Source organism: Bos indicus x Bos taurus, chromosome 2, assembly GCF_003369695.1.
Source record: "Bos indicus x Bos taurus breed Angus x Brahman F1 hybrid chromosome 2, Bos_hybrid_MaternalHap_v2.0, whole genome shotgun sequence".
NCBI lineage: Eukaryota > Metazoa > Chordata > Mammalia > Artiodactyla > Bovidae > Bos > Bos indicus x Bos taurus.
In genome coordinates, this window is record NC_040077.1 from 20,286,323 (window position 1) to 20,309,264 (window position 22,942).

A 22,942-nucleotide genomic window follows, 5' to 3' on the forward strand; every position below is an offset into this window, starting at 1 on the left:
ACAGCTTGGCTTCCAAAGTATGTGCTCAACGCTCAAAATTCTAGTTCTAGGACTACACACAATCTACAAAATACATGTGAATGAAGTTTTATGTGAAGGAATATATCTGATGGAGAAAAATTGAAAACAATGTAAGCTTATCCATGTGTCAGTTATTGGTTGAGAGTCTTTTATGAAGCAGGCACTATATAGGTGCTAGGATACACCTGTGATGGAAGTGCACAGTTCCACACAGCCTGCAGTGCAGAGAAAGAACAAGAGACTAGGACCTAGGTAAATTGTAATTCACTTAATCAAAGGATGCTGTATAAATGGAAACATATGTTATATATGTGAAAAGATTGAATTTGTGTCCAACTCTTTTGCCGCCCCAGGGACTGTAGCCCACCAGGCTCCTCTGTCCATAGGATTTCCCAAGCTAGAATACCGGAGTGGGTTGCCATTTCCTTCTCCAGGGGATCTTCCTGACCCAGGGTTCAAACCTGCATCTCCTGCATTGGCAGAAGGCTTCTTTACTCCTGGGCCACCAGAGAAGCCCATGTGAGAAGACACAAAGTTTAAAACTTTTAACATTACCACTAATGGTCTTCTCTGATAGCTCAGTTGGTAAAAAATCCGCCTGCAATGCAGGAGATCCCAGTTCGATTCCTGTGTCGGGAATATCCCCTGGAGAAGAGATAGGCTGCCCACTTCAGTACTTTGGGGCTTCCCTTGTGGCTCAGTTGGTAAAGAATCCATCTACAATGCAGGAGACCTGGGCTTGATCCCTGGGTTGGGAAGATCCCCAGGAGAAGGGAAAGGCTACCCACTCCAGTATTCTGGCCTGGAGAATTCCCAGTCCATGGGGTCACAAAGAGTCAGACACAACTGAGCAACTTTGACTTTCACTTTCACCATAAGTAATGTTTTCTTCTTTTTAAAAACTGTATATATGTAATATTTTTATAATTAAACATAAAAATAGACAAACATAATTGCTATGCAAAGATGCACTAAGGTTGTTGTTTAACAACACTTTAAAAAAATATTTCTGCATAAGACAAATACCTACAAAGATATGCACCGAATCGCTAGCAGTAGTTGATTAACTAATGCTCTTGTCTTCTTCTTTTTTGTCTGTTTTTATTTAGCAGTCTGTTTTTATTTCTATTCAGGGGACATATATAGTTTTTGCAATGAAGGAAATAATATAGATTGTTTTAATAAATAAAAGGAATAGGAGAAAAAGTCAATTAATGAGACCTCTTCATTTTTTTTACGTGAATAAGCTGAGTCACTTTCCTGCATCAAATCCACTGAAAAGAATGAGCTGGTGGGGTGTCTGCTGTCCCTAAAGGATGGATGTGGGCTCTCTGAGCTTGGAGGCACCACGACCATGGACAGGATGTCTCCCTTTCATCTGGGTGTCCACCTCCAGGTAATAACAGCAACTCTGTGAGCTGGTTCAACCCAAGGGGAAAACAAGAGAGAAGAATGCCCAGTAAACCCCATACACGAAATCACCTCCCCAGCGGAAATCGCTGTCAGGTTCCAATGAAGTCACACACTTTTATGCATATGCCTCTGCTTCCACTTCTAATGCCAAAGGTCAATCTACGGCTTTCATTCATACAAATATGACGTGTCCCAACCATTGTCATTCTCAGAAAAATACAATGCACAACTGCACACCAGAAAAACAACCACCCAGCAAGGGGAAAAAAAAATTCAATAGCATTCACATGGCTCAACAAACCCACAAAAGCCAGGAAATTCAAAGTGAAGTTTTACACTCCCTCCTTAGTTCCACACTATTGTGAAAGGGAAATAAAAGGCACAATGGCGTGTGTTAGGGGTGCAATGTCAGCAGTAACAGCACTTCCAGGCTTTTATTGACTTGTGTCATAACCTTAACATTCTATAAACAAGGGACTCGGCTTAACACCTGGGACCTTTAAAAGAGAAATATCTTCTGGAAGCCTAGACTAGGGAAACCCAATGAGGTTTCTCAGTCTCTTAGGTATACACAGTAAATCATTATAGAGAGAGGAAATAGATAAAATTGTTGTTAAGATTACAGCCTTTCTGGCCTCTCAGGGAAATAAATAATTACAACAAAGAAATCCTACTTACTTATGAGACCAGAAGAGACTCCTGAGGACTCTGGCCTACTAGCTAATTATTAGACATGTTCCTGTGCAAAGCTGTGCATTTAGGGAATAAAAGTATTGCTCAGTGATACTTAAAAGTGCTAATAGTTTAATGTCTCTTGTCTCACCATTTGTCAAATACAGCAAACTTTATTTTGAACGTTTAATGCCTAAATAAACTGAAATTCCAGCCAATTCAAGGAGGACAGAAACTTTTGGAAAGTAAGCATAATTTCATTATCAGGCATGAAATCTGGACATTTTTTTAACCTGTTGTTTTTTTTTTTTTAATCAGCTCATGGGTATGGAATGGTATCAAATGCCTTTGAAGACATCTTTGAAGAAGATCATACATTTTTTTCTCTTGTAATTTATCAATATAATGAATAACATAATAGATCCCATAATGTTAAGCCATACACGTATTTTTGGAGTAAGCATCAATCCATTCATATGTAGTTGGCTAGAACTTAGTTGCATGAAGATGTGTAATGAAAAGGAGAGAAAGGTAGACACTCCACATGTTTAAATAGAGACATGGGTTTGGAGAGTAGCTCCCAGGCTCTACACCAGCCGTGCCAACTCTGAACCTGCAAGAACACGAGGGGCCACAAGGAGGGGTCCTGAGGGAAAAACAAAGCACCTCCCCTCTCCACCGCACCACCAGCTCACGATAACCAAGAAATAGCAGTGATCTCGAGGGAGGGGCTGAGCTGAACTTTCCTGCCTCATAAAAATAAAATCATTCTTGGCATCACATTTCAAGACTCTGTAGTCACATCAAGAATGCAGATGGTCTGTATTTTTCACTCCTCTATGAGCTGAGTAAGTATAAGCCAGTACTTAAATGTACTATCATTGTTAGCTTTTTAACTGTAAAATGATACACATTTTCCTATATTTTTATATTGTCTAATAAATCAACTGTGTAACTATTACAGAAGCCAAATTATGCATTTTATTTTTAAAACTAGCAACAGGAAGCAGAGGTAAAACCACAAAACATTTAGCTGAAAAATCGAAAAACCTATTTTTTAGATGTTTTAAAATTGCTTTTGTGAACTCAGTGGATAGCGTACCCAAAGGTGAGTTCCATCCAGCTGTGAGTGTGGTGGATGGAGTCTTGACACTCTGCTCTGCCCAGGAACAATTTGTGTGTTTGGCTTCCTCAGACGACAGAGACTCCTCGGTAAAGAAAAAGGTCTATCAATATAGAATGGTTACTTGCTCTGCCTTTCATCCATCAGCCTTAACTTGATTGATCAGCTAGATCTTACAGAGAGATCTGACGAGGTTTGAGTGACATTGTACATGGTTTGACCGAAAACATTGATTGTTACAGTTCCTAAAGCATTGATACACACTCCCAGCCAATTTATTTAGGTCAAATCATACAACTATCATTTGGCCCAGGATTGCAAAAAAAAAAAATTCATCTTATATTTTTGAATAAAATATTTAAAGATCTTACATTTTCTAGAAGGATGAAGAAAAAAATATTCAAAAGTAGGAAAATACGAATGGTAGTTGAATCTCAAAGATGATTAGAATCTCTAAGCCAAATATTTCAGAGCACTTCTTTGCCACAGACTCCATCTCAAACACTCCTTTCTCCTCTAAAGGTTTGGGGAAATCACCATAACATCTTGTCTCACCTGGGGAGCTCCCAACAACACCCCAGGAAAAGCTAGAAACTTTCCTTTTTCACATAAGAATTGGAGGACTTGCCCGGTGGTACAGTGAACAAGTGGACAAGAATCTGCCTGCCAATGCAAGAGACATAGGTTTGATCCTGTCTGGGAAGATTCCACATGCGATGGAGCAAATAAAGCCCATGTGCCTCAACTCCTGAGCCCTTCTGCCGCAACTACTGAAGCCCATATGCCTAGAGCCTGTGCTCCGCACCAAGAGAAGACACTGCAGTGAGAAGCCCATGGGCCACAATTAAGAGTAGGCCCTGCTCACCACAACTAGAGAAAGCCTATGTGCAGCAATGAGGACCCAGTGCAATCAAAATAAACAATTTTTTAAAAAAAGGATTGGAGCATAGAGACCTTAGATAACCCACATCCAGCGGGAGGGAGCCAGGTACCAACCGTGAGCTTCTGACAGATCCCATGGCCGCTCATTCCCAAACACCATGTGCCTTCCCTGATCTATCCGGCACTTGACCTGGGATGGTGGGACCAGTCATTTAGTCACTAAGTTGTGTCTGACTCTTTCGTGACCCCATAGACTGTAGCCTGCCAGGCTCCTCTGTCCGTGGGATTTCCCAGGCAAGAATACTGGAGTGGTTTGCCATTTCCTTCTCCAGATCCTGGGATAGGTCCCACCACAAAGAGGCTCACAGGCTCATCCTCCTCCCATCCTTAGTGCAAAACCTCAGGCTCAGGCATTGTTTCCCCCAGAACAACAACGGAATCTTTGTCTTAGGAGAACCTAGAAACCCCAGGCTTCTCCATGGGAGCTCTTCAGATTCCAGGATTTCATCACATCTCACTACTTTACTGCCATCACTCTGGTCCACCACCACCTTCTACCTGAATTACTACAATGACTTCCTGCCGGTCCCCCTACCCTGCACCCTCCCTTTTCCTCCCCTCAGTCTAATATCTTAGCCAGACAGACTCTTTTAAAACCTAAGGCTGATTATGGCACCACAGTGCTCAAAGCTCTCCAGGTTGGCCATCAAATCAAAACCACAGTGAAATACCACTTTACACCCTCTAGAACGGCTATAAAGCAAAAGGAAAAAAAAGAAACAGACAATAATACATGTAGTCGGTCAGGATGTGGAGACATTGGAACCCTCATACCTGCTCGTGGGAATGTAAAATGGTGCAACCACTTGGGAAGACAATCTGGCAGTTCCTCAAAAAGTTAAACATAAGACACAGCAACTTCCCTCCTAAGGGAGAAATATTGATGAAACATATTTCCGCAGCAAAACTTGCACGTGAATGTTCCTAACAACCTTATCCAAAATGTCTAAAAAGTAGAAACAACACAAATGTCCATCCACCGACACATGGGCAGATAAAATGTGGTCTATACAGACAATGGAATATTATTCAGTAATAAAAACAGTGAGGCGTGATGCAGACTACCACATTGATGAACCTTAAACACGTGATAAGAAAAGGAAGCTAGTCACAAAGGATCACATAATATGACTCCATTTGTATGAAATGCACAGCATAGACAAATCCCTAACTCAAGTAGATTAGTGGACGTCTAGTGTGGAGAGGGCTAGGGGGATGAGGAATGACCATTGGTGACTGTGGGATTTCTTGCTGAGGAGATGAACCTGATATAAAATTGATTAGGACAATTCCACAACTCTATGACATACTAAATTGTATGGAATGTGAAATATATCTCAATAAAGCTGCTATGTTTTATAACTCTCCAGGACCAAACAGAGAACCTGGCACATAGTAAGTGTTTAGTAAATATTATTTGAATGAATGCATGAATGGGAGTTTTTTATCTGTAAATCAAATTAATATCATGGAGTGAGCAAGCAGAGTTCAGACAAGAAACTTAGGTTTGTCTCAATAAATCATTCCTTGGGAGGCCGTCACTGAAACCTCAGAATCTGGTCACTCCCCCTGGTCCAGACTCCTCCAGCACTGTCCCATTCATGTCACATGAATTACCTGCTCTCCATGAGGACAGAGGCCATCGTTGCATCCTCACGATGCCCCCCACACCCCCGCACCAGCCACCGGCACAGACCCTGGTGCTCAGTCTGTGAACACTGTGAACTTAGTGCTTATATGTGAAATAAGTCAAAATTTATTTACACCTGCTTCATGTCAGGCAATAAGTAGGAGATGCTATGGAGACTATAAGAAGGCTAACAGTTCTGAACTGACTTGTGATCTTTAGCACATATTACTTTTGTAATGCAAAAATAGTTTTTAAAATCTTTTTAAACTTCTAAATCCTGGTTTCTTTTGTGTATTTGGAAGAAAAAAATGTGATAACTAATTCAGAGGGTTTTCCATTGATATCGGATCACCACAAGTATGAACACAAATAATTTGGATATGAGCCATGATAGGCCAAGTGGCAGAATGGAGGGTATTGAATATGAATGCACTTCCTGGTCTGATCCTTGGCTCAGCCACAAATCACTTGTGTGAGTTCAGGTGGGCTCCTGGGCTGCTCAAAGCCTCAGTTTCCTCATCTGTAAGTTGGGGATCTTGACACTATGCCTACTTCACAGGGCTGTTTTGAGGATAAAACAAGATAACCAACTTGTTATCAACACTCTGCTATCAGTTGCAATATCAGCAGCAGCACGAAGAGGAAGAGACGGTCTCTAGAGAGGCCTGGGAAAGAGGTAACCCTTCATGTAGGGCTTCAGGGAGGTTTGATTGGCACCATGGTCTAGGAGTAAGACGGCCCAGAGTTCTAAGACAGCCCAGTGGTCCTGGAGTGACCACTCATTAGCTTGGGGAATTGGGGCAACTTACTTCTCAGCAGACTCATTCTTTTGCTTCTAAGTGGGAAATTTAAAATCCCTACTTTTGGAGTTGTGACAAGAATTCAATGAAAAACTGGTATGTTGTGTCTTCACATGGTGAGCCTCCCATCAGTTGTGGCATTACTCAAACCCTGATTCTTAAGAGAGAACTGTGCCAAGCACTTTTCAAAATGGGTGAAAAAATAAGATGCAAAACAACCTCCTAACCAGGGAAAGGCATATACCTCACCATGCCCGTGAAAAACATTATTTTGCTTCCTAATAACAGTTCACTGTGATCACATCCCACAACTATCTTCTAATGGTTATCACAGTTACTGGAGCCAAAGGTTTCCTTTCTGGAGCTGGTTGGAAATACCTTATAGAGAGCATTAGAAAGCTTCTCTAGCAACTGACAATCCCTGTGTTTCCCTACAATGGACTGTCAGAAAGTCCACCATAACATTGATTATTAAGCAAATTGTAGTCTCCCATAAGAATAGTATCAAAGTTGAGAACAGTGTTCCTCTGTGTCCCATCTCCACAGGGCACTAAAGAAGTGTTGTTCCAGAAGGACAGAAATCAGGCTCAGTACATCAGGACCCTGCCTTTGTCCTCATCTTAGTTGAAGAGTTTGGGTCCCCACTTGACCAACTTCTTATCTTTCCCATTACATATTCCCATATTAACTAGATTATGAACTCCTCAGTTATTTCCATGATTCTCCAGTAGTGTGCATAAGAGATCCAAAAAGCTTGTGAAAACACAGATTGCTGGGCATCACCCCACAACCTCTTACTCAGTAGATCCAGCATCAGTTCAGTTCAGTCACTCAGTCATGTCTGACTCTTTGAGACCCCATGGAATGCAGCATGCCAGGCTTCCCTGTCCATCACCAACTTCCAGAGCTTACTTAAACTCATGTCCATCGAGTCAGTGATGCCATCTAACCATCTCATCCTCTGTCGTCCCCTTCTCCTCTCGCCTTCAATCTTTCCCAGCATCAGGGTCTTTTCCACTGAGTCATTTCTTTGCATGGGGCACTAGAATTCACATTTCCATCAATTTCCAGGTGAAGTTATGCTGCTGGACTGGGAACATACTCAGAAAACCAGTTACCTATCTTAACACACAGCTACTTGGGAAAAAAAAAATTAAAGCTGCTTTTCTTTTTTAAAGAATTCTAACAGTAGTAGAGCCTTTCAGATTAAGTTCAATGTGCAGAGCTTGGGACATTTATAAAGGTTGGACCTTTGGAGAGGCATTGAGTCAAGAGCTGATCAGTTGCAGCTGCTCTGATGAAATATCCTATAATCAGTGGCTGCTGGTCTCCGCAGACCTCCCTTAACACAAAGAGTTCCCAGGCCAGCTGCCTGCTCCCGGCTTCCTGGAGCGGAGCTGCAGCTGGCCCCACTTCCCTCTACACAGAGGACCCACGGGTGTGATGAGGACCTGAGCCCGGCCCCCAGGGTGGACTTCCTCCCCACTTCCTCCCATCTCCTGATGTCAGGAATCAGTCTACACTGACTTGAGAGCAACTGTTGGAGGTTTGGTTGCCGTGGTAACTGATCTTCTATCCTGGGAGTGGTAGAGGAACCCTAGCCTGTGATTCAAAGGATGGGCTATACCATTCCCATTTCCCCAAACAGCAACAATTTTCACCACTAGAAACACCTTCTTTTGGATTAAGCACCTTTCCATTCAAAATCCCATCTGACCATACAAACAGTCCTCAAGAAGAGTACAAATCCTTCTATCAAATCGAGCCTGGTACTAGCCTCAGAGGAGAGATTGCCAGACCTCATCCACAAAGGCTGAGAGCAGCAACTTTGCCTCCCATACAATTGTACTGAAGTCTTGCATGAGGTACTCACTGAGGGTGGAGAGGGGAGTGACTGTGATCACAACAAACTGAGGTTGGGATCAGTAGCTCTCAGTTGCTCAGTCATGTCTGACTCTTTGCGACCTCATGGACTGTATTCAGCCTTCTCTGTCCATGGACTTCTTTACCATCTGAGCCACTAGGGAAGACCCCCCCCCCCCCCCCCCCGCTACAGATAGGGATGTTTTTAAAATTTTATGACCAAAAGCTGAGCTCTAGGGATGATCGCCAAACACCTTACCAGTCTGCCTGTCATGAAACTATAGAGAAATGAAGAAATACCCTTTGTGATTACAACCCTACTTAACAGAACAATTTGTCGATGTTTCAGGACAAATGCACCTTCATGGCTTGTATTTTATTTCTTTTGCTATCATCTATTTTAAGATCTTGAATCAGGTTTTACATAAAAGGACTAGAGCCAGGATGTTTGGGAAGTTAACAGATGATATTTAGCAAACATTTTGACGGGTCATAAAGAAACATCTGCAGAGAGCCTGGGACTAGGAGCCTGTGATGGGGGAAGGAGGCCCCTTTCCAGCAGCTGCGTTAGGTTACAGGGTTGAGCTGAGCTGAGTTCAGAGCTGATGACCATGCAATTCAATGAGTCCCCAGCAGGGGGCAACCTTTTGCAGTAAACTCAGTCCTTTTTTTTATAGCTTTGGCTCCCCAGCATCAGACCTTACAGATAATTGGCATTTTGATTTCTCTAACCCTCTGCTTCAGCCTCCACAGCAGACACTCCCCTCTAGGAAGCTTCCTCCCAGAGCTTATGAAAGTGGACATTTTGATAGGAGATGGTTCTTGTGCTGAGGACTAAAAGCAAAATCTGAAGACGAAAGACAGTCAATGAAATTAAATAGATTATGAGGAGAGTTAAATATATACTCACAAAAGTTTAAAGAAAGTCTCACCTGATTTTCCTGACTGACCCAAAGAGCACAAGGAATTCCTAGACTGTCTCATGAAGGTCTGAGTTAGTAATACACAAGAGTATCAGTGTAAAACTGGCCTCCTGGTATTTCATTTCTCAAGGGTCAACTGTGTTACTTGACAGACAGCCTATGCCTGTCTGCTCACCCATGTTCTCCCAGCAGTGATAGTCACAATAAATAATCCACTCGTTAGCTAACACAACCAGCCCTGTTTTAGACAATCCCACGATGTCTTGAACGCAAATAATTCAGAAGTAGACCTCAGTGTCCTTCTCTCAAAACCAGGCTCCAGTATGGCCAGCCATTACAGTTTAAACATTTTGAATAACCTATTTGTTTGTCATTTGAATAAAATTAGTCCATTTCGTTCATTACACTCACACTTCACAGTTCTGTAGACACATTTGGGCAATATTCTCATTTTAAACTTGTTATGGATTTTGTAATTTGATAAGTGCTTTTTCATTTCTCCTTTAAAGATTTTCTTGCTGGAGTTATTGTCTAGCAAGATTTCACTGTTCACACTGGCACTCTTCTCAGTCACATTTAAAAAGCCAATTCAATCTAGAAGTTGTAAGCCATAAGCAGTAGCTGAGGTAGATGCCTAAGACAGAGGGGTAAATCAAGGCACTGTGAAGTTAATAACTTGCCAGAACACACCTACTGGCAAGTAGCCCAATCTGGATTCAGGCCAAGAGAGATGCAGCTGAAGTTCAATTACTTAACCCCCATGCTATATAATCTATTAATAAGGAAGAGTCCTTGGTTGTATACAAACTCAGCTAGTAAATGGCTCCCTTAACTAAATGTGATGATTTATATAAGATATCCAGTCCTAGCCCTGGTTTATAACAGATGCTCAATAAAAATTGGGGGTGGAGGTGGAGGAGATATGTATGCATGTATATTGATCCTCAGTATTCATATAGTGAAGTAGTTGAAAGTGCTAGATTAAACAGAACTAGAATAGCTCCAGCTCTTTCAGTCACTGTCTGGGTAGACTTCCACAACCAACTTAACCCCACCAAATTCAGTTTCCCCACCTGTGGATAACACTCAAGTCTACCTCCTAGAGTTGCAGCCAAGATAAACGAAAGAAAGCATGTGAGAACTTAGGAAAGTGCCTGGCACAGAAGAAAAGGTTGCAATTTTTCCTTTCAGTTTCATTTAGATTCAGTTTTATTTAAGGATTTAATCAGTCTATAGTTTTATATAAGGGCAAATATTTACCTAAATGTAAATAAGGCCAATTAAGGAGCAAGTTCAAGTCTTTCTGGAGAGAAACAGAAGCACTTGGTCATCAGTATTGACTGTGGGTTTTGAAAGGAAATAAGATGAAGAGCACTATTAGAAATCAGCTATGGACTGAAATTTGGCATGGTTTACAGAGCTTCAAGTTCAATACTCCTCTGTAGCCAATACTCTTTAATGTGTGCAAGAGCAAGCTGGAGACTGCCCTTGACAGGCCCAGAGGATAAAGAAAGCAGAGAAAAGCCCAGACGAGCCATGCTGAGCAGCACAGAGAGGAGAGGAGGTCTCCTCCCTCCTGCCCTCTCCTGCGCCCAGCTCATCCTCTCACAGCTCCTCATTTCATTCCCACTTCCCCTGACCTACTCTCCCCCACCACCCTCCTGGGCCGGTGTTGGCTGGTGAAAGAGCTGCCTTTGCTGCCTAGGGGCTGTGACAGGAGCTGGATGACCTCATGAGGGACCAGGGTTGGGGGACCAGGGGTGAGTGACCAGGGGTGATGAAGGTCCGAGGTGTAGAAAGAGATTTCCCTCAAACCACCATAGATGCATAAGGGCCATGGGTACCTTGCCGAATGGTCATCTTTGCTATAAAAAAAGGAAAACAATATTCAGTCCTAAATGCTGCATTTGAGACCACTGTGTGACTCATGATTGGTGATTCAATATCAGTTTAGGGCAGTATTTTTCCAGTGGTCACATGCTCTGCTGGGAAGTAGCTCTTGCACGATGTCTTCCTGAGAATCTCATAAGCAACTTTTAAGATGACGTTTTAATGTTGCTATTTCTTCTCTATGCCTCGACAGTTTCCTTCTCACCCGAAACTGATGACAATCACGTAAGTCCAAAATACATGAAGAAAAAGAAAGAGTGCAAGAGATCCAGGGTGCCGGTAAGAGTTAGACATAGTGAAAAACAACAGAATCCCCTAATAACCCATACCCAACCCTAGAGACTCTGCTCTGTGATACATATCTCCACATTTGTGTATCCCAGGGGCCCCCAAAGGACAGTTGGGGAACTTTTACTAAAAACAGTAGGAAATAAATTCCAAAGAGATTTCACGATGTAATTTATTTGTTCATTCACATTATTTTGAGCTCTCATTATGTGCCCAACACCAGGAACTACAGAGAAGAAAGAGGCACACTTCTTGCCTTCAAGGAACTTGTGGTCTGGTCAAGGGGGAAAGCCAAGAAATCCAGCCTTCCACGGGGTGACGAGCCCAATAATGGAAGCACAATAAGGGGCTCTGGGTACCAGAGGGGAGCTCAGAGAGGGGAACATAGCTGAGCTGTCCAAAAGGAAGGCTTTGCAAGGCATCTGACCCTTAAATCTAGTGAGCTAGAGTAGGAAGCAGGGGCAGGGGGGTGATGCTAGGCATCAGGAACCCAACCAAAGCATGAATTATATGCGGCAGTTGGAAACTGCAAGAAGCAGAGCTTATTTGTGGAAAAACCATGAGAGATGACTCTAGACAGATAAGCAAGAGCCGGGGTGTGGAGAGTCCTGTGGGCCCAGCTAAAGAATGAATTGTATCCTCCAGGCAAAAGGAAACTGCTAAGGTATAAATCTGAGACTAAACTAAGTCAGATTTGAATCTTAGAAAAATCATTCTGGTAGGAGTAGAGGAGCTCACTGTCAAGGGTTGGCCCATGGAAAGACCATGACCTGGCCTCATTTCACATGTTCTTTCCAAAAGTGAGTGCTCACTTCACATTAAGCAGAAGTTCTGACAGTCCAAGCTGGGAGGAGCCCACAGTTCTAACCCTAACCCTCCCATCTATGGTGCATTCACTAAGCAGGGCAACAAATTATCTGCAGCTCTGCCCACTAAGAACTGGAGTCCTTTTCCCACGCCTTGTGATTCACTTTGACCCACAGAATGTGGCAGAAGTGATGTAGTGAGATGTCAAGCCCAGGCCTCAAGAGACCTTGCAGCTTCCACTTGCACCCTCTGGGGTGACCACTCTTGCCATATATGGAAGTCCAGACTAGCCTCCTTGACACTCAGAGACCCAAGTGGAGAGAGAGGCCCAGATATCAAGCCATTCCCACAATTCCCCCACTTATGAATGCGACCATCCCCAGCCAGCCAGCCTTCAACCAACCCACCAACCAACTATAGCCACACAGATGGCCCCAGGTAAGACATGCAGAGGAACCATCCAGCCGAATCCAGTGTAAATTACAAAACCAACTTCACGGCTGTTGTTTTACATTACCGTGTTAGTTACAGCAACAGAGAACTGGGCCTCCTCTGTACCGTCATTCCTGAACACTGGCAGTGCCACAACTGGCTGTCCAGAGCTTGACTGAATTAATACAGTCTGGAGGGTAAATATACTCCATATACTTTGTAGAGAAAGAGTTTCTGCTGGGATTGTCTGAGTATCCTCCCCTCCAGAGTGCCAATTAGTGCACTTGACTTTCTCTAACTTATATCTAACTATAAATGCACCGCCCTGATTGATGGAACATCAATATTCATTAATAATTCATGGTATGGTCAGACTTTTTCACATGTAATCACAACTTTAAATCTGGAGCAATGCTCCTATAGATAGCTGGAAAAGCAACTTTTCCTTCAAATTCTGACTTAAAAACAAAACAAAACAAAACAAAAACAGTTATCTTAGTCCCTTAGAACAGAATTTTGGGCAAGGGTGTGAAAAAGTCAAAACTGGCCAGAGATGACGTTTTTCTCTTCAGGGCAGGATACCCCTTCTGCAGAATGTAGCTTTCATGTGAACAGCCCCTTCCATGAGGACAGGCAAGGGGAAGATGGAATGACTGGGATTCGTGGCACTCGGATTCCATATGGTGGGGTGGGGAAGGGGCACTGGAGTGGGCACTTGAAACCATATTGATGTTACGAAATTCACGGCATCTAGATTCCTTCATGTACATCAAAAGGGAAAGAGCCTTGTTGCCACACACTTGAACTTATGTTGAACCTGCAGGACTACCAGGCCTCATCTTTGTTCCATAAATCTAAAGTTACATTTCTATCTCTCAGCTGTCACCACATCATACCAAAACAGCTAGACAGATTTTTACCAAATTTAGAGGATATATTTGGGATGTCCAGACTTGGGGGAAAAAGTAGGCCCTGGGATTTGCAAGCATGAAAATTACTTCGGGAGGCCCCCAGCGACTTGGGGAGGTTCATTTTAGCTACAGAGAAAACCAAGACATGAAAGACACTCATAACCACAGATCGGAGGCAGGGTGAGGAATCAAAATGCTTGAGCCAGAAAAAAATGAAACTGTTTCAAATGCGAGCCTAAACTCAGACTCATCAAGAGCTTCCCCTGCAGGCATCCACTTCTCAAGAAGCTCTGTTCATAATGTTCTCCAGGGTGAGGAGCTACAGGGATTTATCCCTTTAGCAAAAGCCCTCAATCAAGATTGTTCCTAGCAACACAGGGGAGGCCAACGAGTGTCCTAGGCACAGCCGGGCAGTGCCCTGGGGGACAGAGTCGAAGCTGAGCTCAGACCTAAGAGATGATGTCTTGGGTTCTTTGAGGTAAGACTTTCCACCACAGTAGGGTAGTTCAAGCTTTCCTTGTGACCAAGCACAAGTTGTTCCATGCAAACAGTTCTGTCAGAAACCTGCCGGGAACCCTCCAAAATTCACCTGCATGTTTCCATTGCAGTATTGTCTGTATGTTTGCACACATGCTCACAGAGGCGTTTAATAAACAGTAGTTGCATGAGAGAAGGAAGGAAGGGAAGAGTGTTGTCTGGGGAGATGTGAGAGGTAGAAAAAAGAAATGAAGCATCGAACAGACCCTTTGCAGGAAGTCAACCTTGTTAGCCCAGCTTTCGATTGAATGGCGTGTTTAGTTTCATTACCCATAGAATGTTGAAATTTTTCAAACTGTGTTTAAAAGATCAAAACTGTGGCTTCAAAAGGCCAAGATCATGCTGCTTCTGTAATACTTTTCCTAAGAACTGTTTACCTCATGTTTAATAATGGCACTACTACTGTTCCTACAATGAATTGACGAAACAGTTCAATACACCTCATTTAGAACCATTATGGGGCATTTCATCGAAGATCTGGTTATGAATGTCTCCAAAGAAAGGATCAATGAGGTTTTTATTATGGTTGAGATGGATCTCTTTAGGAAAAAAAAACAAAACACATAAATCCTTATAAAATGAAGGTGACGGGAATAAAGCATGACCTGGGCAAAGGACATGTTCTGTTTGATTCCACTGAAAGTAAACCTAATTTTTATTTTTACCAAAATCTAGCCCCCCATATATTATCCATGTCATTGTTTTTGTTTCAAAACCTGCTTGATGGCAGTTTTACAAGCAGTATGGATAGAGTATTCTCGGGAGTTTGTGCCTGGGGACTGCCTTAAAGAGAAAACTGCTTTATAATTAGCACGTTTGGTGTCTTAGCAGCAAAGCACCCCTTGGAGGGCAAACAAGCCTGCAGTTCACCAAACCCCTCATTCTCAGAAGAGCCAGGCTCTGGTGGCTCCCACATCCCTACAGCTGGGTCGAGGTTCTCTAACACTGTGGTCTTAAAGAGCCTGTGAAACATCATACATCATTTATTTGTGTATCTTCTTTATGCAAAACTCATTCATTCAGCCTTAGTGCGATTCTATTTAGTCCCAGACAGTTGTGTAATTTGATAAGAAAAACATTTCTAACTGGCTGTACTATTTTCCCTTAATTTGTACCTATCAAGTCAATGATTTAAAGCATGCAGAATAAAACTTTCAAAAATGTTCTGTTTTACATCACTTCCCCACTTTCACTCAGCTTTATTAATAAGCTCTTATACTTTCTGTCCTTTATAAAATCTCAGAAACATGTTAACACAACAGCTTGAGGAAAGCAAATACTGTTTTCCTGTCGTATCAGTCAAGATTCTTTGGGTGCAAGACAAAGAACCAGACTCTGGCTGGTGTAAGTCAAGAGCAGATGATGGGCAACGAGACTAGGGCAGCTCAGGGTGAGGAAGGGCTGAAGAGTGTCTCAGGCAGTGACGGAGGGCTCCCCACTAGAGCCTCAGCCTGGCTCCACCAACCTTCAGTCTCTCAGGATAGGGAATCTGATTGGCCCAGCAGGATCTAGAATCTCTACCCTCGAACCAATCAGATATGGTCAGAAACTGGGGAGGAAAACACCATGAGCTGAGCAGCCCCTTTCCTTTTGTCCACTACACTGCAGCCTTATAGCTTGTAATTATCTCTCAAGTGACTTTGGTTGTATTATATCTGCCAGTAGTAAGTGCTTATTTTTCAGAATATACTCAACAATAATGACACCTGGTATCTGTGCTGAGTTTTATAGTTTTTAAATACTTGGCATACATTATTATTATTAATAGCACATTATTATTAATGGTAAAAAAGCTGTCATTTTAACACTTACAAACATTCTGATGCTAAATTTCCACTTAAGGTGTGCTAACAATGTGCGAGGCTGGTGCTAGGCACTTGGCACAGATCACCTCTAATCTTCACTGAAAACTAGCGGGTATGTATTCTTATCAAGTTTGTCAGATCATTTCTGGAATAAGACAGAATATAAACAAAATAAAATAATAAATACAAAACCAAGGTGATATCTCACATATGGACATATCTGACCCTCCCAAAACCATGATGACCTCATAATTATTCACACTACACAGACAGCCAAGGCCCAAAGAGTGTCTGCCCTGTGCCTCCAGACTTATAAATGGTAGAATTTGCTTCTCCTAACTGCCTGCCCCAGTGCTCCTTACAATATTGAGCCAATAGAACTTGAATGAATTTATTGATAGTACTGTTTCTAGAACTTTGTCTATCCTAGACAAACTCAGATAAAGTACATAGGATCAGGAGTAATTAGAGATAAATCCTTGCTGAGTTGAGTTTGTTTTGTTTGTTTATTTTCTTTGACAGAGATGGAGGGTGAAATGCATGAATGAAAGTGTGGTCTAAGCTGCCATAATCCAGAGACTCAAAAGTTAAGTACTTAGTTTCTCTTGCACCTGGAGTGAGAAGGCCAGGAAAGGCAGGGCAGTGCTACTGTCCTTCACCTGTGGCATCTATTCATCACCATTCCCAGCCAGCGAGAAAGAGGAAAAGGGAAGTTCAGGGCAAACAGCTTTTGCTTTAAGGCCCAGAATTCCTACATTCTCACTTCAGTGTACCTTCTGGTTGGCCCAACTTTAGACACATGGTCATACTTACTGCAAGGGAAGATAGAAAATAGATTCTCTAACCGATGAGGCAAATGCCCACCTAAAACTTAGGGGCGTACTGTTATTGGAAGGGGGAAGGGGAAAGCAGAAACCAGGGAGAAATTAGCCATTTCTTTTTACATCTTCTTTCTTTAAATGATCAGAATTTGAAAAACATTACCCATAATCAAGGGCAGATCTAGGTTTTCTGGAGCCTGAAGCTTATACAAACTGAAAGGAAGTGATGTGCAGAGATCTTTTTCAAGAAAAATAATACAAAAATATCTAACTTTTGGAAACATTACAAAAGCATGTGATCTTAGGAACACACTGCTTGCTGCTCCCAGGGCCCTGCCCAGGCCCGGGTCTGTTCAAGCAAAGGCCTAGAAGCCTAAGCCTCATTAGCGGCAGAGTAAACCAGTCATGCCTGTAACAGCTGCATTCTCTAGTTCCTTGTCCCTGTAAACTCTGAACACATAAAAGCTATGACTTTGTATCTGAAATAAATGACCGAGTCAATGATGGAGACAGTCAGTGTGGTTTTTATAGTAGCCAGTTCAGTCGGCCTGAAGCCTGGCAGCCCAGCTAGTGAGTGAGAGGTGTTTAGTGAGCCCTACTGACCGGTTTGCCTCTGGCAGCCATAAACAGATGCGGTGGAACAGTGATTCATAAAGCAAACGGTCATGTGTGTTTGTTTGTTGTGTTGAGGCTGAAACGGAAGAGCTGGGTCCCATCTCTGAGCATCCTGACCAGCACTGTGGCCTCAACAGCATGGAGCAGTATCCTCTGCCTGCCTCGGGCCCCATATCCCCAGCAGAGCTGGGTCCTGCTCAGCCTTCTTAATCTGAAGGGAAGGTTCTGGGGGAATCTTACTAAAATGTGCTCTGACCTGCTTCATCTTATGGGCTTGAGCTGGAAGATAAATGAGCTATTGTTAAGATGGTCACTTAACCATTTGCCCAGAGGAAAGCCACAAAGTATGACAAGTACAGGTTTCCTAAAAGTGTACCGTGAATGGGGAAGAGAAAGCTGGTTGGAGGTGTCCACTCCTCCTGGAAGGCCTGCTTCTCCACTGGGTATTTCTAAATGAGCACAGTTCTCAGCACAGCTTAAATATTCATTCATTCAGCCATTCATTCAAGGAACATTTATTTTGTACTTGCTCTATGCAGGTGGGCCTGAGGATACAGGAACGGATAAGGGAAGGGTGCTGACATCAACAGTGCACACACACACACACACACACACACACAGTGCAGGGTGAGAAGGGCTGTGCCAGCATTAGAGCCCATGGGAACACAAGTATAATCCTGAACTAGAAGGGAGGCGAAGGAACTCCACAGTGGAGGATGAGAGGACATTAGCTATTAGTCAGCACGGAGATTATTTCTCTCCTGGGCTCTCCAGGCTGGGGTGATCTCTCCCTTTTAGGAGTACCAGGTACGTACGGCCCCAGGGACATCCCCCTGCACAGCACACAGCATCAGCCTTCTCTCTCCCACTGGAATATAAACAGGAGATGATAGAATGGAATACAAGAGGTAAGACTCTGAAAAGGACACTGGTATTTATTAAGCATTCATTTTAAGTTAGGCAGTTTATATAATTCTGTTTCCTTTAAATTATATTTTTAGAAACTCGATGAGGAAGATAATATTCCCATTTTGTAGATAAGAAAACTGAGGCTAAAAAAAAAAAAAAACAGTTTGTCTAGGTTCATACACCAAGATTTGAGCCTCTGACTGCAAAACCAAGAGACTCTGTAGATACTGCTGCTGCTGCTAAGTCGCTTCAGTCATGTCCGACTCTATGCAACCCCATAGACAGCAGCCCACTAGGCTCCTCTGTCCCTGGGATTCTCCAGGCAAGAATACTGAGACTTACTCATCTTTCTTTTACTTCACAATATTTAGAACACTTGATTAGTATTTGTGAATAAGGGAATCTTTCTGCTGAAACATCAGCCTCATGAGGCCTTTCTCCTTGGACCCTGTTTAGATTAATGATAAAGAAACCTACCACAACCTGGTTTCCCCCATATAGACATCCGTCGGTTTGGGATGAACATGTAGAACACGAACTACTGTAGCAACAGGCATTAAATAATGATTCCTTGGTAACAATTTGACCTTAGCCATATTTTTAAAAGAAGTTTGACAATTAAACACTCCAGAATGTCATGTCAACACACAGTCAACCCCAAGACTTCTGGTAAACCTGTACTCTGAACTTTCAGTTCTTAGAAGGAAAAAAACTAAAAAAAAAGAAAAAAGAAAAAAACAAGGCCATGATTATTGGAAGTGTTGTTTTTTCCCCACATAAACTGATTTGTCCATTGACTGGCAGCTGGGTGATTTAGTTTGGCTACTGGTGGTCATACCAAAAGCAAATTTGCTTTTTTACCAAATCCTATTATATACCTTATTGCTGGAACATGGGAAAATATTACTGCATATTTCCTATTTGGTGTTCTTAGAGGATATATATCTTCCTTTCTAAGCAAAAGTAAATAGATATGATTTTTAGTTAGTATTAATATTCTTGTCACTAAGTTCCATTATGGAAATCATATACAATGGATTATTGAGAATAAAATAAACCTGGGCTGTAACCCACGTGATGTATAGTGTTCCCGGCACTGATGTTAGACCAGCAAAACCACTCTCTGCTGGTCTAGAATTTTGTGTCTATGCACAAACAGCCAGCAGTCTGTCTTCTGATGCTCTTTCTAAACTCTTATCTCAGCCAACTTGGCATTAAATATTTGAAATTACTTATCATAAGAGTCAAATTTTAGTGGCATCTCACTCATTTAGAAAATAAAAACCCTTTGCACTCTCTAAGAGGAATATTCAAGACCCTACAAATGATACAATAGAAAGCAAAAGTAAACTGATAGAAATTGTTATCAGAAAATAATAATAATAATAATATATATATATGGAGATGTGGGTCCCTACTAGTAGACCAGAAATAGCAGGGTGATTCAAAGCAGCCAGCTGGAAAGAGAGAACAGATACCCCAGTAATAATGTAGCAGGGAAAACCAAGTCATTATTTCCTATTAATTCATTTCAATATAAATAGAACATTTTAAATCTAACTAATATACTTCCGTCCTTGCTCAGATTTCATGAAGAGCAGAATCAGCCTGTTTTCCCAGGCATGGACATTATTATTTACCTTCTTTAATGAACCCAGAATCACAAAGTTCATGTAGCTGTGCAAACCAACATTATAGCTGTGACCCTGGCGCCAAGAGAAGCAAAGTGACGTGCCCATGTTCACACCCTTGGAGAAGCCAGGATGAGAAGCCAGTTCCTCTAGACCAAGTGTCCCAGCTTCAGCACTGTGAACATTCTAGACCAAGAATTCTTTGTTGTGGGGGCTTTGTTGTATCTTGCTATCTATTGGACAGCCTATTATGTATGAATGAACTAACTCCAAACTCTGAACTGTCTCTGTTCTGCGTGATTGTATCAATGAGTTTGCATTGTAGGGTATTATCAGCATCTCTGATCTCTAGCCTTGATGCCGGTAGCAACGGTCTCCCCAGTTGTGACAACCAAAAATGCCTTCAGATTTTGCTAAATCTCTTCAGCCAACATCACTCCAGTGAAGATCCACTGCTCTAAACCTACCTTGATATGCCTAATTGATTCCTCAGCCCAAAACCAGTCCCAGACAGGCCCAAGCTCGCTTTAGGAGGGTCTGTTTCTTACAAGTCCATGTTTTTCTTGGGAGGAATTGTGGTGTAATAGAAAGAACGCATTGGATTGAGTACTCGGCAAAATTTAGGTTTAAATTCTGGTTTTGCCACTCACTTGGACAACGTTTTTAATTTCTTTGCCCCTACCCTACCATTTCTTCCGTCATAAATGAAGAATGACAATGTCTGTATCCACAGGTAAGGATTAAACAAGCAGCCTGTGAAAACCATGACTCATTGCCTGGCACCCAAGAAAGTTCAGCAATGTTAACTCCCTCCTACTTTGATCCCTCCCACTAATCTACCAAAACCAGTACAAAAGAGGAAGCATTTACCAATATAGGTGCTACAGCACAGATCTTAAGCCTCAGGGCTACAAAACCTCGAGAAATTTTGTAACCAAGCTTTGGCAGGAAATCTCAGGCCTCAGCAGAGAATGGAGTTTACCTGAATTCTAGCTGTTGGTGAAACTAAATCAAGACAGGGTCACCCAAACAGCTGGGATCTAACTGGGCGCCCCAGGGCAGAAACATATATGCAGGTAAGATTCAAGTCTTGAGTGAGAAGCCTAGTAAATGAGCTCTGAGTGAGCTCATCAAGGATGGGAAGGAGATCAGCGGTCAAGGGATTTTCCCATATTATAGAGATCTTAGTTTTCCAGCGGAATCTTTCCAAAATGTAAAATTTCTTCCTTTTGGAAGCCTTTGACAGTGTTAAAAGTTCAAAATATGCTGAAAACATAAGTTCCAATTATCTCCCATGGAAAAATATCTGGTAAAACTTTACCACACATGGCAAGACAATATGCTTCTCAAAACAAGTTTTCTGAACTAGAATTAACATTTAGTTAAAATTTACTATTCTAAAATTTTCATTTTGCCCAAGGTAAACTACCTCATTAACTACTGAACAATGCTCATCTCTTTCTGAGCCTACTGTTTATGAATGAGCTGATTCTAAGCTCCAAACCATCCCGATTATACTGAACTGACTGCAAACTCTGAACTATATTTTACTTCTCTTTATAGTGTCAATCAAAAACCGGTGAAAATGGAAAATAGGAATAAATCAAGGTAAACTTTTTTATTTTTAATCTCTTCTCTTTTAAATTTTAACATTCTATTTTAATAGAATTAGAATTCTTTCTGGTTGAAGATATCTATAGCAGCTTTTTCTGTATTAGTACTGCCATCGGCCTTCCCAGGTAGCTCAGTGGTAAAGAATCTGCCTGCCAATGCAGGAGACAAAAGAGATGCGGGTTCAGTCCCTGGGTCGGGAAGATCCTCTGGAGGAGGAAATGGCAACCCACTCCAGTATTCTTGCCTGAACAATGCCATGGGCAGAGGAGCCTGGCGGGCTACTCTGTCACGTCGCAAAGAGTCAGACAGGACTGAGCCCACATGCATCGCCACTATCAGCAACACCACAGCAGTAACAAAGACCTGGAAACAACCTATATACCTGTTACGGATTGAGTTGTATTTCCCTGAAAAGACACACTGAAGTCCTAACCCCTGGTACCTTGAAATATCACCTGATTTAGAAATAGGGTCTTTGCAGATGTAGTCAGGATGGAGCCTTAATCCAATATGACTGCTTTCTTTATTAAAAAGAAATGTTTGGAAGCACACACAGATTGGCATGAGGGAAGGCTATGCAAATGGACATAAGGAGTATGCCACATGAAGGGGCAGGACCAAAATAAGCCTACAAGCCAAGAAATGCCAAAGATCGCCAGCCAGCCACCAGAAGCTGGGAAGAAACAAGGAAGGAGTCTCCCACAGGTTTCAGAGGGAGCACAGTCCGACTGACACCTAGACTTTGGACTTCTAGCCTCCAGAACTGTGAGATAATACATTTTTTAAGCTACCCAGTATGTAGTATTTTGTTATGGCCACCCTAAGAAACTAACATAAAGCCTAACAAGAGAGGAATGTTTAATTTTATGTTAAATAAACACATTTATGCTACATCAAATCCAGGAAATGGTTTACAACCGCTAAAAATGATGATTTAGAATGATTTAATGGGTCAATACTATAACATAAGGAATAACTACTATAAGTATTGAAAGAACATATTATAAATGATTTATACTCTAAATGTATAAAATACCTCTGTTACTGGGATGATGCAGTGCAAATATTAAACCTGTGTATTTATATATCCCACTTTAAATCATGTCTGCTTGCAACCTGCTACTTCTTGGGCTGACCCAATAGGGTGATTGTCCCAGGGAGGATATATTTCCAAGTAGCATGGGGTGGAGGGGTGTAGTCAGAAAAAAAGAGGCTGTGAATTAACTTCAAGCCTCAAAACCACCTTTTTATTTAATGAGACATTGATCTTGACAGCCAGACTTGGATGAAGGAGA